Raw genomic sequence first — 13,076 nt, forward strand, 5'->3', positions numbered from 1 at the left:
ACATGTAGCCTATTTGTACAATGCAGCGACGTTCACGGTCACACAGTCCTCGGCTGCTATTTCCAGTTTGAAAACTGGTCCCTTCCCTTCCGCTGCGTAGCCAAGATGGTGACCATTGAGGACGAGAAGTGTCCATAGTTCCATGCTCAACTTGTTGACTGTTTTGAGTGCACCATTTGGGTACTCATAGTGCCCTGCATTTTTCCATACTCCTCAGTGTGAACGCACTTATGCACTCAAAATATTAAGTACGCGATTTGAGACACAGCATAGGATTTGTTTTGGCTAACAGGAAATGATACAAAGCATGTATGACACACGAGCTGTTTTACCCAGCCCAGTCATCAGAATAAAATGTTGGTGTTGTACATTTTTTAAGATTGTTTTTTCAGTGATTTTTGCATTTAAAGGAGAAAGAGGGGGGAAACATCCTAGTAGGCTGAGTCCTCTGCAGCAAAAGGCCACAGGTCAAAATTGAAGGACTCAGCCAATAGGGGGCGCACACTAGGTGAGCTTGAGGTTGCCCTGATGTTGTACCTTTTTTTTCAAACCAAGAATATGTTACATTTGCATGATTCATACTTTTCAAATAAGGTCTCTAAAGCGACGTAGTGTATGAGCTGACTTTGTCATAAGGAGAAGGAGGTGATGGTGGATGGTGTGTCACCCAGGCAAGACACCTGCCAAGCTCCAAACCACTCTCTGAGACCACAACAAAACTGGCTGTTTTTTAAATGAGTCATTGCAACATGCTGTTTCCAGATGCTTTTTAGGCACCAAATGTGGGTGTTTTGTAGCGACCCATTGTTGGGTTTCCTGCCTGGATAGTGGCACCACAAGCATTGCTTTTTTGCCAAGACATCGCTTTGTTTTCACCGGTGATTGTTGTTGTTCTTCTTTGGGTTTTGACAGCCGTCTTCAAACGGTTCAATATATCCTTTATTCTTCTTCCTTTTAGCCCTTCTATTTCCATTCCTTCCGTCCTTCCTCTCTTCTACATATGACTTCCGTCTAATTAGTACATGCTCTATCATCTCTTCTTCCTGGCACTGCCTGCACAAACTGGTCAGATGCTCACCTATAATATGAAGTGTACTGTAGAGATGACTGATCTATTCTTATCCTGGTGATAACTGTCTCTTCTTTGCCATTTCCCCTTTTTATTTCACACAATACCGACATTATTTTGAATTGAGTTTAAGTGTTGGCCTCTGACTTCCTGATCCCTGTGCTGCTGCCATGCTTTATTGATCCCTAACCTGCCTTTCAGGGATTGTTCCCCCACAACCAGGTTTTTTAAGCCAAAACATGATCTTTTCCAAACCATAACCAGGTGGTTTTTGTGCCTAAACCTAACTACATGTAAACCACAGCATTTTTTAAACAAAAGGTTTCAAAGTATCTGCTGCACAATAATGTGCAATTTGTTTCCGTGGTTTGCAGAAGCTGCAGAATAGGTTGGTTTTACCACCAAACACGAGTAGATTAAATGATTTCAGCCTTGGGCAGTGTACATCTCTACAAACTCAACCAGATGTGGTGTGTATACTGTCTGACTGTCTGTCTGACTAAGAATCCTTCATTCTTTCATCTGTGTTAACAAAGTAGATACTCAAAATCTATTTACAACTACTATGTAGTTTATCAGGGCACAGTTTTTGTACTACTTAAAATTGAGTACATAGTCTGTCTATCACACAGTGCTGTGTAAAGCAGGGGTGTCAAACTCATCTTAGTTCAGGGGCCACATACAGCCTGATTTGATCTCAAGTGGGCTGGCCCACTGAAACCACTACATAACAACCTATAAATATCAACCCTTCAATTGTTCTTTCATTCTGAAAACATTCATTCATTTCCCAAAAAAAGAAGAAAGAAAAATTAGGTGCAAATTCAACAGTATGTCTTTGTTTTTCCACATTCGGTTAGTCTAGTCACTTGCATTCCATGTGACTTTTTGAAATAATTTTCCACCAAAGTCGAAGCTATTATAGACGCAGGTAAAGTCACCCGCTGCCCAATCTGGAAATCTATCGGTAAAACAAAACAAAACAAACCAAAAAAAACCCAACTTTTTTTACTTTGGGTAGAAAACCAGCAGAGTTTTGCTATATATCACATTTTTCACGTCACTATATCACCGTGTAGACTAATCTCATGTTTGTTAAGTCTATAAACACAATGATTGAACAAACGTTACTATTTCTGTATGCATGCTTTGTAATTAATAACATGGTTATCGTAGATTAGCTTGGCTAACCGTTAGCTGTTAACGTTAGCCGTTAGCGGTGTCTGTAATAACCATAGACATAGTATACCAATAAGGTAATAACTCAATAAATGGTCCGTGAATAAAATATTATTTTCCAGCAGATATCTTAGTTACAACATGATTGAGCTAGCAAAGCAGTTTCGTGTTGCCATGTGTGGTATTTATTCAATTATGGGAAATCACGATGTCTAGAAAGCATCAGTGGCTGCAGCTGACAGTGACAGTTAGCAAAGCTAACATCAGGACGTCATCTGTTAAAAGCCTCCCGTTGTCGGATACGACATGAAACTACTCCAGTTAGCTCAATCATGTTGTAACTCAGACATCCACTGGAAAAAAAAAAAAAAATTCATGTTGACGAGACGTCGTTTTGGGTGGAGCGGTCGCTATGGACGCGGAGCTTGCTGTTTCTGTAAGTACACATTTCCTGGGGACACCTGCACGTCTCGGCCATGCCCCCTCCATTGTGATTGGCTAAATCGCAGCATCGTTCAAACTCAAAGCCCCGCCCTCCCCCCCTCTCTAGTCGTCTTTCACACAGGGCTGCCGACAGATTCTACAATGTAAATTGCAGAATCTGTCTTGAGAGATTATCCGCTGCCTTACAAACCATTTAAAATCTGAAGTTTTGTCAATGCCTCAGCAGCAGGTTTCCACTAATATTGTTTGAAGATAGAAATGATACAGATTCTTTTGCACTGAAGCTGCTGGTTGACAATAATGTTATAATATCTTTAAATATGACCGTAGACAGTACTTCCTGTTATTTCAGAGAGCTGTATTCTGTTCAGAGTGGAAAAGCGTCTAAGGTTGTATTTTACATGAAGTAAAATACTGCTCACTGTTTAAATTGCCTCTGAAACCTCTCAGCCTTCACATGTGCATCAAGATTAGGTATGCAAAGTCATCTAGAGGGCCGGATTGGACCCTTTGCTGGGCTGGTTCTGGCCCCCGGGCCTTATGTTTGACACACCGGTGTTAAAGGTCTAAACAGCCAGAGTACTACTTTTTGTTGATTATCTTTATACATTATGAATAGGTTAAAGTCATCAAGACAAATATTACACATAATTTAACGGTGAAAGTTTGGAGCATCCATCACCGCATAGAGTGCATACTATTAAGGCCGAGTCCTCAATACAGCAGGCTAGTTGACTCTGACCTGGGCCCTGTTTGCTATAAAAATATGCTCATTGCCCAGTACAAAAATGGATGATAGAGCTGAAGCACTGAACGGATGTTGAACTCACACCTTGTGCTCATTTGGGTCAGTTTATATAACAGAAGTAATCCATCTCTTACACTTAGACTATTTTTTAACGCTGCAACAAACTGTCCACAGCCATCCTTCACTCATATCTTTATTATCAATCTCAAAATAACATTTACATGCAACTTTTTTTGGAACTTTGTGCAGATAAATGGCGTCAAATCACCAGCAGGCCATAATGTGAGGGCTAAAGATGGTATCCTCTTTACCTCCCTCTATGGAATGACTTTCATGCTTGGCTGCTGTCCAATTTTATCTCGGGGAGTTGCTAGGCGACGGGAACATCCTCATTGCACAAGTGTATTCTGGGAAATGATGGGACCAATAAATGAGTTCTCCAGATCTGTAACTTATTATCTGCTTTCAACATTGTCATTATATGGGTCAATGAGAAAGCAGGGTGCTGTGAAAATGGACCATTTCTAGTGTAGTAATATACAGTCGTGTACCATGAGACAGCAAAGCGTAACACTGCAGTGTGCTGATGGGATGAGAGAGCTGATTTAAATCTTAAATGTTCAAATTTAAAGTCAATATAATCAACTGTGCGGTAACGTCAGAAGTTTAAACAGGGCATATTTCATGAAGCAGCTGTGATGTGGAGCTGTGTGAATTAATAAATCCTCCCAAGTCGCAGCAACAGTAACTACGGCTGCAGAATATTAGCTTCGTCTTTATCACCTGCCAGAGGGGATCGTGGTGCCTCAGTCTTGGTGATAACTACTCAGAGTCAACACCTGACTGATAACGCTGACCTTTAATTAAAACATTTTTCCCCAATAATCTCTAGTTTTCATTAAAACAGAAAGTCACTGGAGGTGTGATGAACGGTTGTCTTTGCCTGCCAAACTCTGCAGAGCTGCAGTGCACATTATATATCTTACACCAACCTGCAAATGTATCATTATACTACATGATCATAACTCATTATCTTTAAGAATAACTGATCATCTAGACCTCTAATTGGCACTATAATTTTTCTACTGGCTGTTGCTTTACTGTTACACTAAGATCCACATGACAAAACACCATAAAATATATAAACTTCATGAAAAAAGAAAGTAGTTTTCCAAAGATTAACACATATTATTTTTTCTAGTGGTGTTTTGGAGCTGTATCAGCATCATACACAATGTTCAGACATGACTCTCAGCTGTGAGCAGTTAACTCCAAACCTCACAATCCAACCAGCACGGCCATTTCATGTAGCGATTGTCCAGGTGTGAGCAACTGAGAGGGCCTTTCCCAGACCGGACCTCGCTCACTCCCACTCCGTCACGGAGTATAACCCTGTTTGTAGTCACCTTCACAGCTGAACGAGGCGCCCTTCATTAAGGTGTAGGGTATAAATACAGCAGCAAGCTAGCAAGCTTTGGGACAAACATCCCTCTTGGTCGTAATTTTTCATTACCATGGAGAAAATAAAGCGAACTCCCATTTTATGTGCTGCATTTGTATTTGTATCACTTATATTTGATCTGTGTGCAGCTGAATTTTTTATGATTTCTGATTTTTCACCTTAGATAAATAAATTGATAAATACATAGAACACAAATAAATAGGCTTAGTAAATAAATAAATGACATATAAATGGAAATACTCTTAAGCTTCTTTAGTGGCATTTCTTTTCTTTCTCTTTTTTAAACTTATTTTTCTCCTTGATATTAATAAACTCATCAGTTTTTGCAGCAGTCCCTGCAACAATTTACTATAAAATGAATATGACAACAGTTTTCTAGAGAATACAGAAGGATATATTTGATCCTAACTGCAATGTTGCATTTAAGGTGTCAGCATCTGTATGACAGTATATGTCAGTTTGAGCAGCTAAAGGAGTGTAAGGGTAGTCGTGCTGAAGTTTATTTGTGCAGAGCGTCACCCATGATGAACACAATAAGGCATTGCATATGATCAATAAGTCGGTATCACGGCAGACACACTGTTGGAGGGTTTTATAACCCACTTCCTCTACCCTCTAGCTGGTTGGGATGGCACTTAATGTAGCGGACCCTCTGCGTGAACACATAAACAGAGTGAAAGTGGGTAGGGAGAGTGTGTATGGGGTGGTTTTGGAAGGGCCCAAAAATTCACTAAATCATTCAGTCATTAAATTCACTTTGCTGAAAATTATTATTATTAAAAATTTCGTTGCATAAATATTTTGTGAAAGCACCAATAGTCAACCCTACAATAATGTTGCAATATCAATACAGGTATTTATTCAAAAATATTGTAATATTTGATTTTCTCCATATCCCCAGCCCTATTTTTTAGTCTGTCTGAGACCTTAGTGTGAAACCAAGAGTATGTGACTTGCATACTATTTCCAGTGAAATACCACAGTATGCGAACAGTGGACACTACGCCAGCATAAATATCCCACAATGTAATGCGGTAGAAGGCAACATTCATAACAGACACAGACGAAGGCTGGTCTGTAATGTCAAAGTTGTTTTAATTTAAGTGAAAGTATACAATTTCACTCTGCCGGGCGTAATCTATTTTTTAAATTATTCATAAATTGTTGGTAGAGCTAAGCTTGGCATAGGTTACCATGGTAACTCAGTGCATCCAAAAACACACTACGGTTTATACCAGGGGTGTCAAACATATGGCCCGGGATCCAATCAGGCCCACTAGATGACTTTGTACAGCCATTAATGATGCACTTGTGAAGGTTAAGAGGTGTCAGGTAACAGGTTTTAGGAGCAAGTTTAACAGTGAGCAGCTTGCTTCATGTATAAAGGCTGCTTCGTAGGTTTTTCCACCCTGACCAGAACACGGTGCATACTTATTGTGGTCATATTTTAAAGATATTTAACACTGTGCAAAAGATGCTTCCTCAGTAGCTTCCACTTTAGTTTAGTGTGGTGTTGTCAGGATTACTACACAGGAGTGGAAATATATGGATAAATGCACATGTAATGACAGCGAGTAGTAGACTCACTTAATGTGGCAAAACTGAGACATCACAGGCTGCTTGTCATCTGCTTTGTAAATGGATTAACATTTTTAATATGTACTTCATTAACCTAAAAAATGGAAAAATTTGAAGGTGTTTGGTATATATAGGATATTATGCAATGGTTTTACTGGTGCGGCCCACCTGCGATCAAATCGGACTTTATGTGGTCCATGAACTAAAATGAGTTTGACACCCCTGGTTTATACATATAAAAGTATGTTGAATTATAGTACACATATTGGTATGTGGTGCATAGTATGGGGTATGCAATTTTGGATGCAGAGGAGGTTAGACTCTCACCAGGGTTGTATCTCCTGTAATGTTAAGTAGCCTTGATAATCTCTGCTGATAGAGAGCTTAACAGGATGTAGCCATACAGAACACTGCTGAATGGCAACAGTTGCACACAAAAACACCGCTGTGCAGTTTCCAGTGGAGGGAATAAGGGGAAAAAACATCTCTTAAATAAGGATGCTATTAGTAAAATAATAAATAAATTCCAGCATGATTCATCATCACAGTCTGCAGAAAGCTGTTATCCCCATAAGATTGTTGTTTAGAAGACAACGTCTGGAGGAAATTGAATTCCTGATTCTAGAAACTATTTATAAATACCAAGAGGCACAGATAAGAGCAGAAAACATGTCCCCTGCTGTCTTGTTTTATTTTTGTTGACTGTCTAAGAATATGCCAATAATAGAGGATAAGCTGAGAGGGCCCAGAGCCAGGCTGAAGCCAGACAGACAAGTGTGTGTTTGTTTGTTTCTAATGCAGCAGCAACTTTTTAAGAAAACACACTCTAAGAAATTCCCACTGAATAAATGTTAAGATGACTCGATGTTGCTTGCTGTGCAGGTCTTCTATGGATACGCACCAGTGACTTGGAGGATTATCTCAACTGACAGTACATCTGCACCAGTGAAACAGCCACTGAGAAATAAGCTGATCATGCTGTGAAAGAAACTTAATAACCTGTCCGCCTCACTTAAACAGCAACGGGTTTTGGTTTCAAATAAATCCTTTGTGAAATTTCAATTACGGCATCAAAGCTGTGATCTGCCCTCAGAGGGACAGAGTTGTTATCGCAGAGCGCTGAGAATGGCCAGCACAGCAATGTTGACAGAGAGTTCAATAACATCATATTCGTCATTATGATCCCTTCCACCTCAGTGGCTTTGGATAACACTGGATATAGGAAGTGTCACAAAACAGGTATTAATGTTTTTGTGATACCTTTTATCACCACAGGGGGTGCTAATGTGTAGAAAGTACCTCTGTGCTCAAAAGCTTTTCAGGTATTTTTTCCTCTAATTTTAGAGGAGGTGATCAAAACATCACCAATAGGCCTTTTAATGTGAAGGCTAAAGATGGTATCCTCTTTAACTCGCTGTGTGGAGTGACTTTCATGCCCAGCTGCTGTCCAATTTTATCTCCAGGTGTTGCTAGGCGACAGGAGCATCCTCATTACAAGTGTATTCTGGGAAAGGATGGGACCCATAAATGAATCCTGCAGATCTGTGACTTATTATAAGCCTTCCACACTGTTGTCATGAGGGTCAATGAAAGAGATGGATGCTATTTGCTATGCAAATGGGCTATTAGGTCATTTAGCCGAGCCGTTTCACTGTTTGCTTTGTCTCCACTGCAGAACCAGACAGATTAGGTTTAAATGTTTCAGCTCTATTAAACTGCGTACCGAGGTTAAGGGAGTTGGTATGTGAACTATTGTGTTTAGATGTAGTTTCTCAGTCGGCTTCATTAGAAAGCAACTAATTCAAGAATATTTTAAACTATATATTTCTGCAGCCAACTTGGCAGCATACAGCCGACAGAGAGGCTGTCAGTTCTCCAGATCTATTACACATTATTTGCCTTCAGCATCATCATATGGGTCGATGAAGAAGAGGGATGCTTTGGAGATGGCCCATTGTTTCATTCAGTCATTTCAGTATGGCCACACCGGCTACAAGTCTACCATGAGAAAGCATACAGCAAACACATCACTGCAACATGTCATGGTGTGAGAAATATGAACAATTTAACACTTAAATATAAAACTTGATACCCGCAATAAAGACAGCCACAGCCATCACCTTCAGATTAAACACTTATCTTGTAATCTATTACAGTGATACCCAACCAGGGGCCCTTGTACCCAGCAGGGTGCTTCTGCAAGTACAGCACCACATGGTTCTTGGAGTGGCTCAGCTAAGCTGAAAAAATTTAAACTGGATAAGTGCACTCAGTAGAGTGCAGATCCCCACATTTTTGCTGCGACTCCACTGTTGGTAGCTGACCGCGGCCACTCTAGATTGGTGGTTCCCAGCTAGTGGGTCGTGGTCCAAAAATGGGTCGCAGGTCCATTCTGAATGGACCGCAAGTGACTTGAACGTGTCAAGTTTGGTTAAAACACACTTTATTTTGTAGCAAAGCAAACTAGCTCGATGACATGACCAAATGAAAGTATGACGCTGAATATTTTAAATTGTGTGGAACTTGAACTAATGACTAAGGAGAAATTTGGACCCTGTGGCTGGACCACTGCTATAGACAGTGCACGCAGCAGGAGGAATTTTCCATCCGAGGTCCGTTAAGATTGCGGCAAAGATAACAACATGGAAAGCTTTTCATCTTATATCATGCCTAACTTTAGTGGATCATAACATATTAGGTGTGGGATTAATCTGCAGATGCTTCAGCCTTAAAGTAAGACCAAACTTTTCAAGTGATGTCAGTTTTTGAACCACGGCAAAGGCCAAAATGTGGCCTGTAACAGATGGTAAGGTTAGTTGTTTTTATCTGTGACATTTTCCAGAACTGCCTTTTGCTCTTTGCTTTTGCTACGTGGTTTTATTGAGGACTTGCGATCCCTACCGCCTAGTTAAAGGTACAGGTCCACAAGATCTATCATTTTGACGCTTCCCAGTCATCGTCTATGTAAGTCGTTGTGCAATGCACTCTGGTAGTTCTGTGTTGCCTCTTGAGAGATTGAGCGCCCGCTTCTCAGCAGTGAAAATGGCAGCTATTTTAGATTTAGTCTTAGTCTTGAGACAAAAATTCTTATTAGTTTTGGTCACATCTTAGACATTTTTATCCTGCATAGTTTTAGTCAGCGAAAATTCATGACGTTTTAGTCAACCTTTTCATCAGTATATTTTCAGTTTTTTAATCTTAAAACTAATCCAGTTAGGCTAATTCATGTATCAGACATTAGAATCAAGGTGACAGGTTGTATTTGATTCAGACCATTTTTTCCACAACTACAAAACATTTTTACACACTTACAAATTGTCATTTCTCCATTAGAGTGTTAAAGGGATGATTTACAAGCACACACTTACTGATCATTTGAAGAGCTCAACATCTCTCTTATGCTCTCAAAAACTTTGACACTACAAATAATTAATCTGAGACATCTAGGATTTGTCCCCAGGTTCACTGTAAACTCTGACTTATGTATTTGTTAAGAAGCAGAAAAATAACTTCTGCAACATGTTAGTCTGGAGGTTTAAACTCGTGTTGTCTCACAGAGTCGATGATTAAAGCTAAACTTTCAGCTGTCAGAGAAAACTTAACTGAGTTCAGACTGTTTGCTTACAGCACAGCTACACTCACAGATAACTGAGCCTCCTACCTGCCTGTCAAACAGCATCAAACCATAAAACTTCCCTGATACAGTCCGGATCTGAGTTTGGTCCTGCGGAGATCAGATATGAAGGCAGGCGGCTGCTCGCTCTGCTGCTGTTCGCGGCTAACAGCGGAGCTAACTGCTAACAGCTGCCGCTGAAACTAACAAACTGCACAAATCCATTCAGCAGCTCCACCATCCACAGTCACAATTCGCACCAACAGCCGAAATTAACACTGCTCTTCAGTTGCATGAATTTAAACCTAGGCTACTTAGGGACGTCTGGCACAACTTGCAACCTCTGGAAACTCCTGAAAAACTTTTAAACTAACCTTCGTTGAGCTAAAATGAAGACAGAATCAGCAACGGCACGGCATGTATTTTGCCTCAGATGTTTTTCGGAACACATTTTGGTAAACAATTTTGCAATATCAGAGAACGCTGCCAAACGAACTGCTTTGTTGGTCGGGTTTAAAATCCAGGAGCAGACAGTCCACATGCCTAGTGGCACGCCCATCAAGCATCCAATGCTGGGAAGGAGCGTGACCCTTGCATCTAAAAACGCCCCTGTGGAGACGTACTATCAGAGAAGTGAGGAGTCAGCAGTTAATGACGGTATTTAGTAGTCAATTAAACAGATTTTTCAACAATTGTGAATCACTTTAACCATGAGAGGTCCTTTACAGTCTTTGCACACAAAATATTACGCTGATTGGATTAACTGCAGACAGATACACACACCCACACACACATGAAAATAATAAGATTTGATAATATATATAAATATATTCACAGAAATCTTCAAACCATGCTATCAGGTGATGTGTTTGATAGTGTGTGAAAGCAAAGAGTTACCAAAAAAGCTCAAAGTAATCGATCAGTGGTTGAAACATCTAAATTTTTCCTCTCTCAGTGATTAGCAAATAATAACTTAAATTCAGTCAGACAATTCCAGGGTAACTTTATCATCAATGGATTCACATCCATGTATCAACAGCAGCCACTGTGTTTTCTCTGCAGTGAAATATTATCGAGCACTTCCATGAAGCCATCCCATCGATCAGACGTGTACAATGAAGGAGCACCTGAGCCCATCTGACTGGGCTACAGTGGTACATCAATAAAAAAAGGTTGGGAACCACTAATCTACTGTGCATTAACTACAGCACTTTAAACAGGAAACATTCTATGTAGCCACCATGATGATGAGTAGTGTGAATTAATGAATCCTCTAAATCACATTAACAGCAAAGACTAACTAATGCTGCAGAGCATTAGCTAAACCTTAATCACCTGCCAGAGGGAATCCTGTTGCCTCCCTCTTGGTGATAAACCACTCCGAGTCAACACCTGACTGATAACGCTGACCTTTAATTAAAATATTTCCTCGCTGTTTTTATAATAAAAGAACACTGAGTATTTGGCAGAACTTTGCTGCTCCACATCTTGTCTTGAAGCAAACCTGCTTTGTGTGTTTCTCTGCCAGTAAGCTCTGCAGAAAGGCTTGTTGTGCAAACATATTGTATATTGCATAAAAACCAGACTGCTAAGACATATTATATGATCATGAAAGATACATATCTCATAAATGGTGCAACTAAATAGATTATATGGGCCCTGTCTGCAGAGCAGCTAATGGAGGCCGCGGCGTAGAGGGAATAAGACCTGTTAGCTGACTGTGTTTGCCTGAAATGCTAGCCCGCCAGGCTTTTTCACCACTGTTCTCACAGAGATAAATCCCTGTTGCACTTAGTAGTCATCCATTTTTAATGGCGCAGGCTCAGCTGGAGAGATGCATGAAGACAGGGGAGGGGGAACAGGGAGGGGAGGGAGGGAGTTAGGAACAGCCAAGGTGTGGATGACACTAGCCGGATGCCTCAGGCTAATGTATGTACAGTCTACTTGATGTGTTTTTCTACTGTATGCTCAGCGTCAGCAGCAATTATGAATGTCTGAGGTTGTTTTGCTGGTGAGTGGGGCCGCAGACAGTGCAACCATTCATGAACTCATCATGGTTTTTACTCTGTTTATTGTTCACTCATTGATGGGACATTTGTAGGAAACCAAGCACTCACAGCTGCACGACCGTAGACAGCTCCTTCCAAAAAAACAAGAAGGAGCAGCAAAGCTTCCTGCCTGTTTTTGAGCCCCTTAATATGTCTGCAGCAGCCATTCCACAGATGGCAGGCGGAGAAGGCCTGGGAGGGCCAGCTATTCAATCTACTTCAGTGCAAACATGATCCGTTTGAATGGCGAGGCATAAGCCAAGACATTCTTGTGTGGGCAGACCTCCCCAAACAACCACGAACAACCGTGGCACTGTGTTTGTCCTTCAGAGACAAATCTTTAAGATGCCAGAGCAGCAGAGCAGTTTGAGTTTGTCCAAAAGCAAAGGTTAAAGGGAAGTTTTTCTCTGCTGAGTGTGTTGTAGTATGCATGAGGGCGCAGCACTTAAATGAGCCACAGACAGTATGTGTTGGTTAGCCAGTGAGGCAGTCAGTTTGCAGACCAATTAGGGCAAGCAGGGCCATTCCTGTAAATGTGATTTTAGTCGACTTTTCTCCTTAATTTAATCAGTCCATCTGCAAATCACTAAATTAGCCAGTAAACCCGAGACTCTAGACTCGTACGCAGCTAAAATAAGAAGTTGTTGCACCCACACAGTCAGATGTTGAAGAACACGACCACATAGCTCCAAATATTTGATAGGTTTTTATTTCTCTAGTGGATTCATATGTTGTTATTCTGCACAGCAGCATACAGGAAAATTGTGGTAAAATATAAATAACAAAGTTCAACAGTGTTTCTTTTTTTTCTATTATTCATTTAATCAAAAAAACCTCTGTTAAAAGTGGCAAATTTTTGTCAGCCTTTTTCAATATCCACTCTCTTGCACACTCTCAAGAATGTAACATTGAACAACTAAACTTTAAAAAGTATG

At 40.5% G+C, this 13,076-nt stretch overlaps 1 long non-coding RNA gene across 1 annotated transcript in view; it reads left to right on the plus strand.

Moving 5' to 3' along the window:
* LOC125894750 (uncharacterized) overlaps positions 1 to 13,076 on the plus strand; it is a 143,966-nt gene that overhangs the window by 14,505 nt on the left and 116,385 nt on the right. The window lies entirely within an intron of this gene.

This window comes from Epinephelus fuscoguttatus, linkage group LG9 (genome assembly GCF_011397635.1).
Source record: "Epinephelus fuscoguttatus linkage group LG9, E.fuscoguttatus.final_Chr_v1".
Lineage (NCBI taxonomy): Eukaryota > Metazoa > Chordata > Actinopteri > Perciformes > Serranidae > Epinephelus > Epinephelus fuscoguttatus.